This window comes from Vipera ursinii, assembly GCF_947247035.1.
Source record: "Vipera ursinii genome assembly, chromosome: 4".
Classification (NCBI taxonomy): Eukaryota; Metazoa; Chordata; class Lepidosauria; order Squamata; family Viperidae; genus Vipera; species Vipera ursinii.
In genome coordinates, this window is record NC_139514.1 from 20,580,332 (window position 1) to 20,596,575 (window position 16,244).

Consider the following 16,244-nt stretch of genomic DNA (forward strand, 5'->3'; position numbering starts at 1 on the left):
GTAGGTGAGAAGGAAACAGTGCACACTATTAGACTGGTATATAAAATTCAACAGACCTTTCATATCTGTTAATTTGACAATTCTGGATTAATTCATATCAATTGTGGGACAGTTCTATTGTCTCTGTTAAGGCTACATGCGTTGATTGCATCAATCAATACATTGGAGCCTTTTTTTTGAAATGCCTTTACTATCAAAGACACATGCTAGAAAATAGTGACTGCAGCTTTGAAAACAATTACTGCATACTATATATGTAAATAGACTGGGTATCAGGAGAATGATCCTTCAAATATCTCTAAAAAGGATCTACAGAATTCCATGAGAGAGTAGGAAAATCTGGAATCTATAGTGCAAATAGCAGCAGAAGCCCAGAGGTTGCAAACACCAAAATGGGTAGCTCCTGATACTTCTTTTTCTGCTTTCTTTTAAGCTCAAACTTTCTCTCACACATTTTCAAGAAAGCTGAAAATTGTCGCAGGCATAATACAGATTTTTCAAGTCGTGTTGGCAAATTATGAACCTGACTCATTTTCTTTTAGTGGTTTGTGCAGCTGTTCTAACTATAATTACTGTCAAAATAGGGTAGCATACCTTGTAATTTCTCTTTTTCAATTGTTCACAGTTATGCTGGAATGAATGTGTTGAAGATATTGTTGATATCTTCAATAAATGCAAATTCACATGGTTAGCTTACACACAATCCCCATGGAGCAAGATCAGTGTCTCTACTTTCCTTTGAACTTTCTTGAAACAACAACTACAAAAAAGTCATATCAAGGTGAAAACACAATTTTGCTAAAAGGTTATACTCAAACATTCATAACATTGAAACAAATGATTGCAAAACATGTTTATCTGAAAAGGGGACCTGCAATTAGAAACACATTGATGCTTTGAAGACCACTCACAGCTGCCATGCTGGCAGGGAATTCCGGGTGTTTAGTTCAACTACATCTACAGACTGCCAAACTGAGAAGGGCTGTTCTTATTTCTGAACTTATTCTCTATTCTGGACACAGTATAAGAAGCTGGTGATAAATCATGCAGCTTTACAGAGCTTGGTCCAAGCATTCCAATAGGATCTCTGCAAACCACATTCTAAACCACAAATGGAAATTGATTTAACCTTTCAGTGGAGCTTGTTCTGCAGTCAGTGAGACAGTAATACAATATGTGCCGACCTGCAAAATAGCTTTTTAGAGGTGTGTGTGTGGGGGGCATCCTGGAGGCTGGGGTAAGGAGAATTTTCAACATTTTTCTGGGTCTGGGTAGAGACAGTTTTTTTTAAAAAAAATTAACTTTATGTTTAACCTTTTCTAACAATTTTCTCTATTTTTCCAAAAAATGGCAGGAAACAAAATTATTATGACTTTTAATTGGAGAAAATTCTAGGGGCCACAAAAAGAGGGTTGGGAATTGGCATAAGTCCCTGGCTAAGCTGGGTTATCCAATGGAGATCATGGCACCAACAGCAAACTGTGATTCTAGCAAAATAATGACATTTGTGCAGTGATGTCACGATGGAAATCATGCCCTTGTGTACAGGTAATCCTTGACTTACAACAGTTTGTTTGGTGACTGTTCAAAGTTACAACAGCACTGAAAAATGTGACCATTTTTCGTTGTTAGGATCTTTGCAGCATCCCCATGACCATGTGATCAAAATTCAGTTGCTTGGCAACCGTTGCTCTCTCCCAAGGTCATGTGATCATCTTTTGCGAACCTCTGACAAACAAAGTCAATGGGGAAGCCAGATTCACTTAACAACTGGGTTACTAACTTATCGACTGCAATGATTCACATAACAAATGTGGCAAGAATGGTCGTAAAATGGGGCAAAGGTTACCTAGCAAATGTTTCACTTAATCACAGAAATTTTGGGCTCAATTGTGATCATAAGTCGAGGATTATCTATACTTGGGTCCTAATGTCTGATGCAAGGACAACAGTGTTAAACTCATAATGGCTTGTTGATTGTTTCATCACTTGCCCCTCCTTGTAAATACTCATGATAGGAATAATAAACATATTATACATAGTCAACAAAACTCTCAAGGCCATGTAAAAATATTTTAATCTCTTCCAAATTTAAAATCTTTAAGTGTATTATATTAAGTATGGCCTTATGGTTAATATATTATTAAGAGTGGCCAGGATCTACAAAGACTATAATCCAGGTGTGACCCTATTGCAAATGCTTTGTGGGTCAGTTTTAGTCAACATGGGGAGAATGAGAGCTATTTTAGTAGATGCATCCAATTTGCTAGAATGTCATGGAACACTTTTCCACTGCAGGCTTACTCACAATCTGAGCTTCTTTCAAAAGCATTGTAAGACTTGTTTGGGCTGGTCCTTAGGGAAGGGTGTGGAATTTTAATTGAGTGAGATGAATCTAATCTGCTTTGCTATTTATGTTCATAATATAGTCAGTATTTATCTATTGAAATTCCCACCAATGCATTCAAGTTGAAAAAGTTCACAGAAGAGATAATTTAAGTATAATAATGTTAAAAAACCCCTCTGAATATTTCAACTACTAAAACCTCTTTGCAGCTAGAGTATATATCAAAAAATAAAATGGATGGAAAACCACTGTACAGTAAAATGAAAAATACCTGGGATCAATAACATCAATGAGACACTCACATATAACAATTTAGCCAATAATTCATTTTAATAAGTAAAAGATATCCTAGCCACAGATAGCTAGCAGCAAGAGACTAACCAAGGAATTAATAAATTATGTGTAACAGCAGGTTCTAGTCAAGAAAAATGGAATAGTAGTAATTTATTAGCCTCTCCAAGATCATGTTCTCCAGAGGAACTGAACCCTGACTTTCACAATCCCTTAACAATCCAAATTTCTGGAGGTCATAAGACTTGGGGTAAGTTGCCATATGCCAATAGAACCCAGATATCTAAGTAAATGTTCACTTTAATTCATGTAAGAAAAGTCTGATAACCAGATAGTACTTCAACAGCCAAACAGGAATTTTCTTCTTACCAGGTTTTTGTATTTGAGACAAAAAAGAGCATCCTTGCCTTTTTGGGACTACTAGGCCAAAGGGAAATCCTAGACAAAGAGTCACTTTTGGGTTGCTTTTGAACAAGCAAGTATGTGAATAAAATAAAGCAACCCTCTCTCTAAACCAGGGGTGTCAAACTTGCAATGTTATGTGACGTGTCATGACGTATTGTGCCTTTTTTTGCCATTGTCGGCAATGGGGTGGGTGCGGTTCCGCTATGATGCATCCAGCCCGGGGGCCAGCAGTTTGACACCCTGCTCTAAACATATCTCCTTATTAAAGAATCCATGAGTTTCATCAGTTTGCAAACCCCTTTGTGCTGTTTAAAGGGTTAAAAGCTGTCTCCTTAAGAGATAGTGTGCTGTTAGAGCATTTAGCATTTAAAGGGTTAAGTGTTGTCTCCTTAAGAGATGGCCTCTGGGAAATGTAGTTTAGTTGTTGGTCAGTTCTATGTCTTATCTACTCATTGGGAGGGACTTCAAAGTTTATTACAGGATTTCCTGGCTACATGCCAAGGTTGTAAAAGCCTTTGTCTAATCAAGCCTCATGCATGCCTCGGCTGATATCCTCAACCATGCTTCACTGATATGGGGTAATTATTTCTTTTTACTATGTGGATGGACAGGATATGAAACATGTGACAGATGTATCTACAGCAAACTTGAGTTACTGCTTAGAATTCCTGATCAATAAATATTTTGTTTAAAACCATTCTGTGGAGTTGCAACTATCTGGACAATGGTTAACTCATTTGCCCACGTTCCAGAATACCCTTGTTTATGTCTTCCTGTAGCTTCCTCTTCCAAACATTTTGTATCTTCTCCTTGAAAAATTATAATACAGTACAATTAGCTCTTATTCTCTGTTGTCAGAGGGAGATTTGGCTTAAAAAAATTGTCCAAGATATTTTTTGATCACCACTTGAGATACTACTAATGCTTCCCAAAGCTTCCCAGCTTTTAAAGAGAACTTTAAAAGATTCCTTGGTGCTGTTATATTGTTGTTGTTGTTAGCTGCGAAGTCGTGTCTGACCCACTGCGACCCCATGGACAACATTCCTCCAGGCCTTCCTGTCCTCTACCATCTTCTGGAGTCCATTTAAGCTCACGCCCACTTCTTCAGTGACTCTATCCAGCCACCTCATTCTCTGTCGTCCCCTTCTTCTATTGCCCTCAATCTTTCCCAGCATTAGGCTCTTCTCCAGTGAGTCCTTCCTTCTCATTAGGTGGCCAAAATATTTGAGTTTCAACTTCAGGATCTGGCCTTCTAAAGAGCAGTCAGGGTTGATCTCCTCTAGGACTGACCGGTTTGATCGCCTTGCAGTCCAAGGGACTCGCAGGAGTCTTCTCCAGCACCATAGTTCAAAGGCCTCAATTCTTTGGCACTCAGCCTTTCTTATGGTCCAACTTTCACTGCCACATATAAATAGTGCTAAATAAAATGTGTGGGCAAACAAAGGTCACCCCATGCCTTGTGACATTAAACCCTAGATCCCCAAAGGCAGAAGAGCTGTCATATTTTTGGTATCCATTCCTTATGAATATGTCTAGGGCTGGAAGTGGATGAAAGGTACCGTTAGCATTTGCTCTGTCATTTGCTAAGCTTTCCAGAGGTGAGTTAGGCACATAAATCCATATACAAAACTCATACAAAAGGAGTGGGGTTTTGATCACACAGCCACAAGCACTATCTTGCTTTTTTGACACATCCCCAGCAGACACTGCAAAACTCTTGTAGAATAACAGTTTCTGACAGAGCCTTCTAGCTAAGCTGCCTAGTGGATCATAGGCATCAAAGTTTCTTTAAAAGAAACTACTATGCTATAATTCACATATCATACTCAATTATAAATTGTTTGAAATTTAGTGTGATTCAGCCACTGTGGTTTGTAAACCATGATTTATGTTTAATGTGTGTGAATCTGGCTAATTATGAAGTATTCAATACGCCATAATTAAACAATTTATTACTGTAAGGTAAGAGTAAAGTAAAGTTTCTAGTCTCCTAGGCAATAGAAGTCATAAGCATACTGTAGAATGTTCCCGGTGTATCTTTAAATCCTCCAAATATAATTTGCTCCTTTTAAATATTATAATCTGCCTTCCAAGATTCAAAATTTAAACAAGGTGCCAAGCTTATTCCTTGCCAACTCCAGATTTTCATGGAAAAGATCTTTGCTTGAACCTCTGGAGCACTGCATCCACTTAAGCACTGATAATATTGAAGAAAATAGAATAAAAAAAACAAAAAAACTGATTTTCTATGTCTTTGTTATGTTCATGCAGAAGTCAGCCCCACCATGTTCAGTGGTCCTAGATAGGTGTATATTGGGTTAGCCTGCATTATTTATAGAAGGACTAGAGGTGACATAACAGCAGTGTTCCAATATCTCAGGGGCTGCCACAAAGAAGAGAGAGTCAAGCTATTCCCCAAAGCACCTGAAGGCAGGACAAGAAGCAACAGATGGAAACTAATCAAGGAGAGAAGCAACCTGGAACTAAAGAGAAATTTCCTGACAGAACAATTAACCAGTGGAACAACCTGCTCCAACACTGGAAGTTTTTAAGAAGAGACTGGACAGCCATTTGTCTGAAATGGTATAGGGTTTCCTGCCTGAGCAGGGGGTTGGACTAGATGACCTCCAAGTTCCCTTCCAACCATCATAATCATCATCATCATTGTCATCGTTATCATCGTTATTATTATTATTATTATTATTATTATTATTATTATTATTATTATTATTATCTTAGAAATTACATTCTCCTTGTAAGCTTGCATTCTAAGAATAATTCTAGAAAATGCTCCACTCTGTTCTACTTTCTTCTACTGAAGTATTTCATGAAAGGAACACAAGTCCTGTGCAAAAAGAAAATTCTCAGGGTTAAGCCCAAAAGCTCTGGAGCAACCAAAGCAGTACAGGGAGTCCCCAATTTACCGCTGTAATTGAGCCCAGAATTGCAGTCATAAGTTGTTTTATTCATTAAATGAGTCACCATCTGATTTGTGTCAAGAAAGACCACAATTTAGGCTATGTCAATAATTATCACCCAACTGTTAAGTCTGCACATTGTGCTAAATCATGACATGGTGTGTTTGGTCTCGATTTAATGTGTGCTATGAAGCCAACAATTGCAATTTGTAAATTCCATGGTTTATTTAATAAACCTTGACTAAAATTGTGCTGTAGCATGATGTGTAAATTCAGCTATGTATTATTCTGAATTTGTTCATATGACAAAATCATAGTTAGATACATTTCCCCAGGTATCTGTATCAGTGTTAATCTGCTTTCACAGGGACCCAATGATTACATGTAAAATAAAACATATCGCTGGAGTAAGAAAAGTCTTGAATCTCCTCTGCAAGGATGAGTTGGTTGCTTCTTTTCAGGAAGCAAAGCTAAAAAAAAATCCTTTGTGAGGAGAAACATGCATTTTCATGATTGTGCCCCAGGTGTCTTCTCACTTCCCCCACCCGCCTTTTTTTTGAAGGGAAAAGGTTGACATTTTACAAGGAAGTGGCATTTGTGTCTTGTGAAATCTGCTTTTCATTGCTATGGAAACAACAGGAAAGAAGTCCTGAAGATACCTCGGCCATCAAGGTGCTGGCTTTCTTTCTCATGAGCTGGGCCAAGAGATTTTAAAATAAGTACAGGAAATGAATAATAATTAAAATATTCTTACAGTGTTCTCCACTCTGCTTACTATTGGCACTGCAAATGGCAGGACAGACCAAACCTTTGGTGGGACAGAGCTTGCTAAACAGTGGGATCACACCATGTGAGCGGAGAATGAAAAAGAGAAAAGGTTGGTGTTTCTGTGTGTGTGTGTGTGGGGGATGTTGTTTCTCCCAGGTGACGCACCTATTCTATTCAAAATGGCAGGAAGCAATTCCATCAAATTTCTGAACATCTCACAAAGGGGCCTCAAGACATGTAGGATACGGTTGCCCACACTGGCCCATGGCCTAGTAGCATTTGGGATTGGATTGTTGCCTTTTTATTAGCCCAATCACCTTGGGCTCCTCAGAATAAAAATATCAGCAATGAAGCTAAACCTTACATGGACAAACTTGCCCTAGGATACTGAGACATGCTTTAGCCAAGGCTGAAGGCATCTTTACAAGTACAGGTGGTCCTCGACTTATGAACACAATTGAGCCCAAAATTTCTGTTGCTAAGTGAGACAGTTAAGTGAGTTTTGCTCCATTCTGCAACCTTTCTTTCCACAGTTAAGTGAATCACTGCAATTGTTAATAACACAGTTGTTAAGTGAATCTGGCTTCCCCATTGACTTTGCTTGTCAGGTCACAAAAGGTGATCACATAATCCCAGGACACTGTAACCATCATAAATAGAAGGTAGTTGCCAAGCGTCCGAATTTTGATCATGGGTCTATGGGGATGCTGCAAATGATTGTGTAAAAATGGTCATAAATCACTTTTTCCAGTGCCATTGTAACTTTGAATGGTCACTAAAGAAAAAGTTGTAAGTCGAGGACTACCTGTATTACTCTTTCCTCAGCAAAGATTGATACATTTCAAACCAACAGTGCTCTAGCTTATGTGTGCAACCCTACAACTCACTTTGTTTTGCTGTACAATGTGGTGCAGCAATACATGCTACTAAGGAATAAATGACACGAAGCACCATGATGCATGTGAACTTGGGGACAGATTTTATTTACACAGTTGTGGTTGCCATCTTGACTTTTTTACCACCATTTCTTTCCTGTACATGTCCCTGCCTTTCAGCTGCAAAGAAAATACGAGGGCCAGGCTCTAGGACATGAGTGTCAAACTCAATTGTGTCATGTGACGTATGGTGATGTATTGCAACTTTTTTTGCCTTTGCGGAGCTGGGGTGGGTGTAGCCTGCGTGTGATGCATCCAGCCCGTAGGCTGCCAGTTTGATAACCCTGCTCTAGGAGAATATATTCCCACGCCAATCAGTCCTGACTAAGTTCAAATGGGAAAGTCAGTTTTTTTTAGTGTGATTGATATCTAATTTGCAGTTTGAGATTCAGTTTGAGCTATTTTGTGATTTGATTATCAAACATGCCTACGTTTCAATGAAGAAGTAGTTAAACACCTGTACCCGCTCCCTTTTTGTTGGAACTGGATGAAAATAGCAATGATGGTAGGCCCCTTAGATGACATTTATCTAACTTTTTATTCAGTAAGGTCTTAAATTCTAATCAAGAAATTCTAATAGTAGTCTACACTTCTTTATGGCAGGTATGTAGACTGAAGGAAGGATAAAAAAACAGCCTCTAAAAATGCTGAAAGAGCTAAGTCAGAATTGTTGTAAATGTTATACCCCAACTTAAATATGAGAACTCTAAACATGTAAACTTTTACTTTTTCAGTTTGTGTTTCTAGGGTTCCAAGCTTTGTATGAAGTGAAGAATAATCACAGATCTGCCCATGTAAAATAATAGGTATTTGGGAAATTGTACAACATAAAGGCAGGATAGAAATATAATGGACCAACGACAGTCAATCAGCAGAGGCAGCAGAAGGTGAATGACATAGTAAACTACAATGCCTTATAGAAAGAGCAAAACTGGCATGAGTAGTTTCGTATTCTTAAAATTCTTTACATTTAGCTGCAAATGTTAGCATATCATCCATTTGTTTATTGTTGAGAGACTGTCCCAGTCATGCCACATTTGAAAGTTCTGTTCCAAGAGTGCTCAGTGGGCTGATCAGCCTTATGACCATCTTCAGAGAACTGAAGTAGAGGGTCCCAGCACACAACCAGAATACAAATGAAGCAAGAGAGGGCACATTGAGGAAATGGATAAAGTCCAAAGGAATAGCAGCCTTGCCATCCCCCAAGATGCTCTGAGGTGCACAGAGTGCTTGCAGAAGTTGAGCCAACTTACTGGATAGGACCATTGGGATTTATTTATTTATTTATTTATTATTTATTTATTAATTTAATTTATATACCGCCCTTCTCTCAAGAGACTCAGGGCGGTGAACAGGGCAATACATAAAAATAAGATACAAAAATTAAAATTATTAAAACATAATTAAACCATGCCCATAAATAATACAGATTTAAAATTGAAGTAGTAATAAAATCCCACCCCATCCCATCAGGCCAGGCCCGCTTGTTTAAAAAGATGGGTTTTAAGATCGCGCCGGAAGGAGCGGAGATCGGGCGCCATCCGGAGCTCTACCGGAAGATGGTTCCATAAATCCGGTGCACCCACAGAGAATGCTCTCCCCCTGGGGGCCACCAGTCGGCATTCTTTGACCGGCGGATTGAGTTGCAGGACTCTGATTGATCACTAGATGGAAGCAAAGAGGCAATAAAACCTCTGCTTCCATCTAGTAAAGATAAAGGTAAAGGTTCCCCCACACATGCGTGCTAGTCGTTTCCAACTCTAGGGGCCGGTGCTCATCTAGTAGTTTTATGGAATTTTGCATCCCATCTCTGGTTAGCTCTATTGTTGACTGGCTGCTCATGTCAGTGTTAAAGACCTCATCAGACCACACAGCTCTCACAGTCTTCACCATGTTTAGAACTAAAAGAGCAACACTGCCTATAATATCTTTAGAAACTGGAAGTTTTAAAGAGGGATCTTTCCTGGTCTTGCCACTTGAGATCTATTTAATTCAAGTTGTATGGAATCAAACCTGAGAATCTCTGCACTCAAACCATGTGCTCAGCTACTGGGACAGGAGCTTCACAGCAGCACAGATCTCTGGTTATACCTATGATTAAATTCTATATGTCAGTACCTTTCTTTCATTACACCACCCATTATGGAATTCAATTAGTTAAGAACCTGGGATTATGCTTCTTCTAATGGAGATAGGGTATTTTTGGAGTCTATTACAAAACATGATAGAAAGTCCTTTGCATTGGGGTCTGAATTGATTTTAGAATGTTTGACATTTTTCTGATTAATGTTGCTTTTTAGCCTAGCCTTTAATTAAGAAGGGGCATTGTTGATCAATTCCAGCATTTTATTCAGAGAGGAAAGTGTTGAAATTACTGTTAAACTTGTTTCACAAGCCACACATAAGGGTGGTAAGAAACAGAAATCTGAAAGCAATGATTGCCATTCACATCGCTGGAAGAGAATCCCATTAACAAAGTCTCAATTACAACTGCGTTGTCAGTTTTTCTCCCCACCAGTGCTTCTGAGTGAAAAGCTGCAGTGCAGCCCATAATTCTAGACAATCAGTGCTAAAAATAAACTTTCATCCTGCTGGATACAGCAGTTTCCCAATAGGCAAACCCTGGGATTTATGCTGCAAAGGAAACAGTTTTAGTGCAGTACTTACACCACAACTGCTTTCAGGCATGGCGTGGGACCTGTTTGGAAAATTAGGACTCCTCCCAAAGTGGGTAAAGATCTCTGCAGGAGATCTTGAACATTCATCTTAGAGCATAGAGAATGGGATGAAGATATATCACTGAAAAGATAGAGACTGATTCTAGGAGCTAATTGAATCAAAATTGGGGTAAGAAAGGTGTGATAGCAATGCAGTTCAGTAGCAAGCAAGACTGAGGCTATCAGACCAATAAGGCAGGATAACAGGCAACAACAGAGGTCTGAAGGCTCCTCTGCAGTGGTGGGATTCAAATATGTGAACAACCGGTTCTCTGTGTGGATGCCGCTTCTGGAAGTCCATTATGGGTTTGGGCAACAAAAAATTTAGCTACTGGTTCTGCTGAAGTGGTGCGAACTGGCTGAATCCCACTAGAGTCTTCTGGACAGTAAGACTCTTGATGGATGGATAATTTGCTTCTTTGGTCAGTAGTGCCAGGAATGTTGACATGAACAAGAATTGGCAAGCTTGGGTATCCTAAGAGAAATCCACCCATCTATGGCAGGAATTAGTTGTATTAGGCTTGTGGCTTGCTGGCATTTAATTAGCAAGGGCTGCACAGGAAATACAATGCCAAATGGAGAGGCAAGCCTCAGAGAAAGAGGGTGGTGCAGAACAAATGTTAAAGCCTTCCCAACTCTCCTATTCTTAAAAGCAGTTAATATTTAGTTCCATGCTTGTTAGCTTGGCACATGTTCACTCATTGTCAAGAGACTAAAAGCTGCCCCAGTTTTGGAGAATTTCAAGTGAAGCTTGGCTCCAAGAGTAAGTACTGAAGTGGTCAACCTGTATCAGCTTGGTGTATTGAGAGCTGAGATGAACTTCTCAGTGTGCTAGAAGAATTCAAACAAAATTATAATATTCCACTAGCACAAGCAAGAGTAAAAATAAGGCTTGTGGCTGGCCACATTCAAGAAGCCGGGAGCTGAGGAAGTGTGTAAACCTCAGAGCAAGACTTGAGGTTAGTCTGTCACCCAGAAAGAGTTCTAATACACAGAGGTTAATGAAGTGCTAAAATGCATTAAGAAGTCACAAGAAAAACAGTACCATATCTACTGAATTCTGTCTAAGGGAAAAAAGGAAGAATTAAATTTATAACAGATTGAGTGACTGGTCCAAAAAAAGAATAGGCAGGAATTATTGAATTACACATCTGAAAAGGATGTTGGAGGCTATCTGGACCAGTCAACTGCATCCTTCACATGTAACCACCCAGCTTTTGCTTAAATATTTCCAGTACAGAAGTCACCTCTTTTGTTTCAATCTATTTTAAGAAGTTTCTTGTAATGTTTAACTAAAATCAACTTCTCTGAAATTCCCACCCATTGGCCTTTGGGGACACCACTCACTTCCATCTTCTGCATACAAACCTTTTGTATATTCAAAAACTGCTCTCATATTTCTTTTCAATTTTTCTTTTTCCCCAAGCTAACATACCTCTGTGTCTTTGGTTTTTCTCATCTTCTGTCACATCAAGACATTTAAATATTAGTGATTATTCTCCAGAGGTTGATCCGGTGAACATGATCCACCCTACTCTGCAACGTGTTGTTGCATTTTAAGGGCTGGGAGAAGGCTAGCTTGCCTCAAGTTACCAAAGAATAAAGAAGAAATTTAAAGGAATCACTCTTGGTTTATGCCACTGGTAGGCAACCTCGGCTCTTTTATGACGCATGGACTTCAACTCCCAGAATTCCTGAGTCTGACTCAGGAATTCTGGGAGTTGAAGTCCATGAGTCATAAAAGAGCCGAGGTTGCCTACCCCTGGACTTTATGCACTGCCTTGGTTCAGAAGATGTCATAGTCAGACTTTCTAGATGCTTATTAATTAAAAATGAGATCTTAAAAGGCACTGACGGCCCAGCTCACAAATCCTGCAAGAAATCCATTTATAAATTTAATAATCAACAGCATTTCTCATCTATTGCTTTCCCACAGTGTTCTCCTCTCCACCTTTCCTCCCAGAACACAAATTGAGATAATAGCATGGAAGCTGTGGTGGGACTGAAGGCTGATTTTTGTGTTTGTTTGTTTACTGATGTATTTGTTTATTTTTTACAGAAGGAGACAAGGTTTAGATCTGACAGACTCAGAAGTTTGACCACATGATTGCAGCCACCATCTTGACTTTTCTTGACTTCCATAAAGATATTCAGGGAGAAATTGATAAACCCTGTTAAAGGGTTGTTTTCCAGACCAGTGAATTCAGAACAGATGGCACTTTCCTGTTTATTCCTCCCTATTTCCTTTGGCAAATTCCCAGTGAAAAATAACTGGGGTTTGCCCAAAACTAAACACAAACACAAACAAAAGCCAATGCTTTCACTTATTTATTATTTTTGGAAACAATGGCAATGATTGGTAAAGGAACATGACTGAATAGTTCTGTCTCTATGGAGGATAGGCATGAACTATTGCCCTAGACAGGAATGTGGTATTTGTTTCTTGTTCTATTTCCTATAGTTTATGAGGCTCATCACTTTCACAAAAGCTTTTGACGTTTGCAAAGGATGGGGTTTATATTCAGCAAGTGAACTGGGAAAGGACATATAAATACAAGACTCATGCAATTTTTTGTGCCTTTGAGTAAGCCTTTTAGGCAAGATTTTGGAAGTGGTTTGCCATTACCTGCTTCCTGGGCTGAGACCAAGTGACTGGTGTTCTGTACCAGCCTGCTACCGGCCCTGCAGAAAAGGCAGGGACAATCCCTTTACAAATGGCAAGAGGCTGGAATTAAGCCTGCCAAATTTATTAAGATAAAACAGAGCAAAAAAGACACCAACCATGAAACAGGAGCTATGAAACAGGAACTAATCAAGCGGTTGCCTTCAGCAAACCAGCCCTCCCACGCATTCCCCTTTTATACAGTTCAGGGCGTGGCTTCTCTCTGCCTCCTTCCGAGGTGCCCCATTGCCTTCCTCTGTTTACTCCTGATTGACTGCCTCCTGCGTCGGGCGTCCTTGAACAGGGCCAGCTGTGGGTCATCTTCATCCACGCTGTCAGGCTCACACAGCTGGGTCTCCGTCGTGACCAGGTGGGAGGGGCCTGGCTGAGGGCTCTCATCAGCAAGCTCTTCAACCCCCTCAGCAAGCTCTTCAACACCCCCCTCCTCCTCTGAGTCGTCCAACCCAACTGCCGAACCCACAGGCTGACCCTGAATCACAACAACTGGCTCAAAGTCATCCAGCTGGCTTTGTGCTTATGGTGGGACTAGAACTCATAGTCTCCAGTTTCTACTCTGATGCTTTACCATTACACCATCTGGCTTTTTCATGCAAACTACAAAAGTGCAATCCAAGCATAGTTACACTGCCTGATTTTCCCTGATAGTGTGCTTCAATTTCAAAATGCAACAGCACTATATTTCATGGAGGAACACAGGAGGGCCTGAGCTGCTATTTCTTAATTAGGAGGAAAGAGAGAAGTGGAGAGATTGTGGACCTGATCTTTGTTTATACCATTTTTCTTTCTTTCTAAAGTATGTCCCTGAGTGACTTGTCCAAGATCACACAAGAAGCATTTGGCAGAGGACTGAAATAAAATTGGTATTCTTTACCATTTAATCACTGTCTTTCATGCTCTGCTTTACACATCATATTTACAGCCATTGCAATAATATACCCCATTTGGCTCCTATCTCTGTCTTGAACATTTGGCTTTCCAAAGGTCTGGTATTTCTTTTTTTGGGTGGGGGTAAAGAAATGGAATTTATGAAAAACAAAAAAGAAGCATACATGGGCACACATGTGCGTACACCCAGAGACTGATGGAAGGGAAAGTTTTGGGTCATGTCCTGAGAAATGAGAAATATTAAAGATTCTTCAGAAGTCACATGCTGAAAATCAGAAAGATTTAGACCTGTATTACCTTACTTGGAGCATCGTTTTCCAGATGAGAGTTCTCAAGATGACTTTGGAAGAATTTGGAATTATTGGAAGACAGTAGCCTAGGGAAAACTTTTACAGGAGAAGGAAGTTTTTCTCATTGGCTTATTTAATGACATATGAACTCTGTGTTGTGTGAATCTGTCACAGATAGAGACAGATGGCCTCCTCAGTTTGAAGATGTGATATAACTACAGAGGTGTTAGGAGCACAAAGGGCATGCTGGCTGGGAACTCTGGAAGCTGAAATTCTGATGCCTGTCAAAAACACAATTTTGGCAAAAACTCACAGTACGTTTCTGGAAGTATGTTAAGAGAAGACTTAAAATGAAAAAAAAATGTATATTTCATTTGCGTGCCATCAAATCCTTCTACACTCACATGCACGGCCTTGTCTTTAGAGATAACAGAAAATGTTGCTCAATGCCCAGAATGAATTTTGAAGTTTCTAATTAAATTACATTTCAGATTATTAAACTGGGAAACATTTAAGTATCCAAGATTATTATTCAGCATAAAACCCATGTTGACCTAGTGCAGTCTCCTCCTCAGCCAATTAACCCACCTCTATGTTTAGGGATAACTATGTCAATAAACTCTTGGGCATTTTTAATTCTACCAGCAAGTGAGTTAAGGAGCTTCCCACTTTTTTTTTTAATATAGCCTGTAAAATCTTGGGATAACAGAGATCAGCTTCGCAATGAGCAAATCATGAACATACCTGCTTTCTACCCATTTCATTTCATTTTCCTTTTTTGTCTCCCATTTAGCCTGAGAACTGAACTGAAGTCAACTGAAATGGCCATAGAGACAATCACAGAGATGGCCTCTGAAATGGTCCAGGAGATTGTTGGGCTCTCTAGAATGTTATTTCGGCTATAGACAGGAAAAGAATTACGGTAGTTAATTCTCTGGATATAGCTTGCAGATATAGGGGAACTGTTTTGAGTTTATTCTAATCTCTTTAGTGTTATTTTGTGGGGCTAGTGGACTCAGTATTCTTGTCCATGTTATACACCTACCCATTAGGTGCACCATATGGACAGAACTAAAGAAAACATGCTTACTACATGCTATATTCTCTCATTCTGGATCCCTGAAATGTAAAGTCCACATACATCCATGTTATAGCAGATTCCTGAGTACCTACTTTCATATTACCCAAGTTCCACTGCAGTAAACTGACTGTAAAAGTAAATGTTTATTTATTTACTTCTCAATCAAATTTGTATGGCTGTCCATCTCACAAAAAGTGACATTGACTGTCCAGACAAAATATTCCTTTTGGTCTGAAAGGAAATGAAAAATAATTAACAAAGAAAAGCAGCTAAATGTGCATCTGCAGTGCCTCCATCCTTGTCTTGTGCTGATGAAAATAACTAGTGAGGGAGCTGGGAGATAAATTACCTCAGGTTAAACACAAAATTAGTATGTTAATTGGAAGCAAATTTGCTATGGAAAAGAAAAATAGATGAGGTGTGTTTGCAGGTGTGTAGGTGAAGGCACAGACAGCAAGTGAATTCTGCCTAAGAGGAATCAGATGTACTCATTTCAGAGAAGCAGAAAGAAATAGTTCAGTAAATGAAATCCTTATCTCTATATAAATGCTAAAAGGCGGAGGAAACAAGAGCAATGCTTATCCAAGGTCCATGCCCAGATGGATACTACTGATGTCTGTGCAATCTTTATAGATACTGCCAGAAGACTAGTTAATCATAGTAATATCTACAATTACTGATCATAGGAGATTCTACATGTGTACACAAACTAAGGGACTGAATAGTACTAAAGGACTATGAGCTTCTATTTTTTTCCTCCTCAGTTCCAGTCCAATTTAGAGTTCCAGAGCACACAGATAATGGGAAAGTAGAAAATCCAGGTGGCAGAAAGTCCATATTTATAATTAACCTGTGCTGTCTACAGAGATTCTCAGTTATCCAGGTCATGGTTATCCCAAAGATGCTTTTTCAAAAGGCAACTGC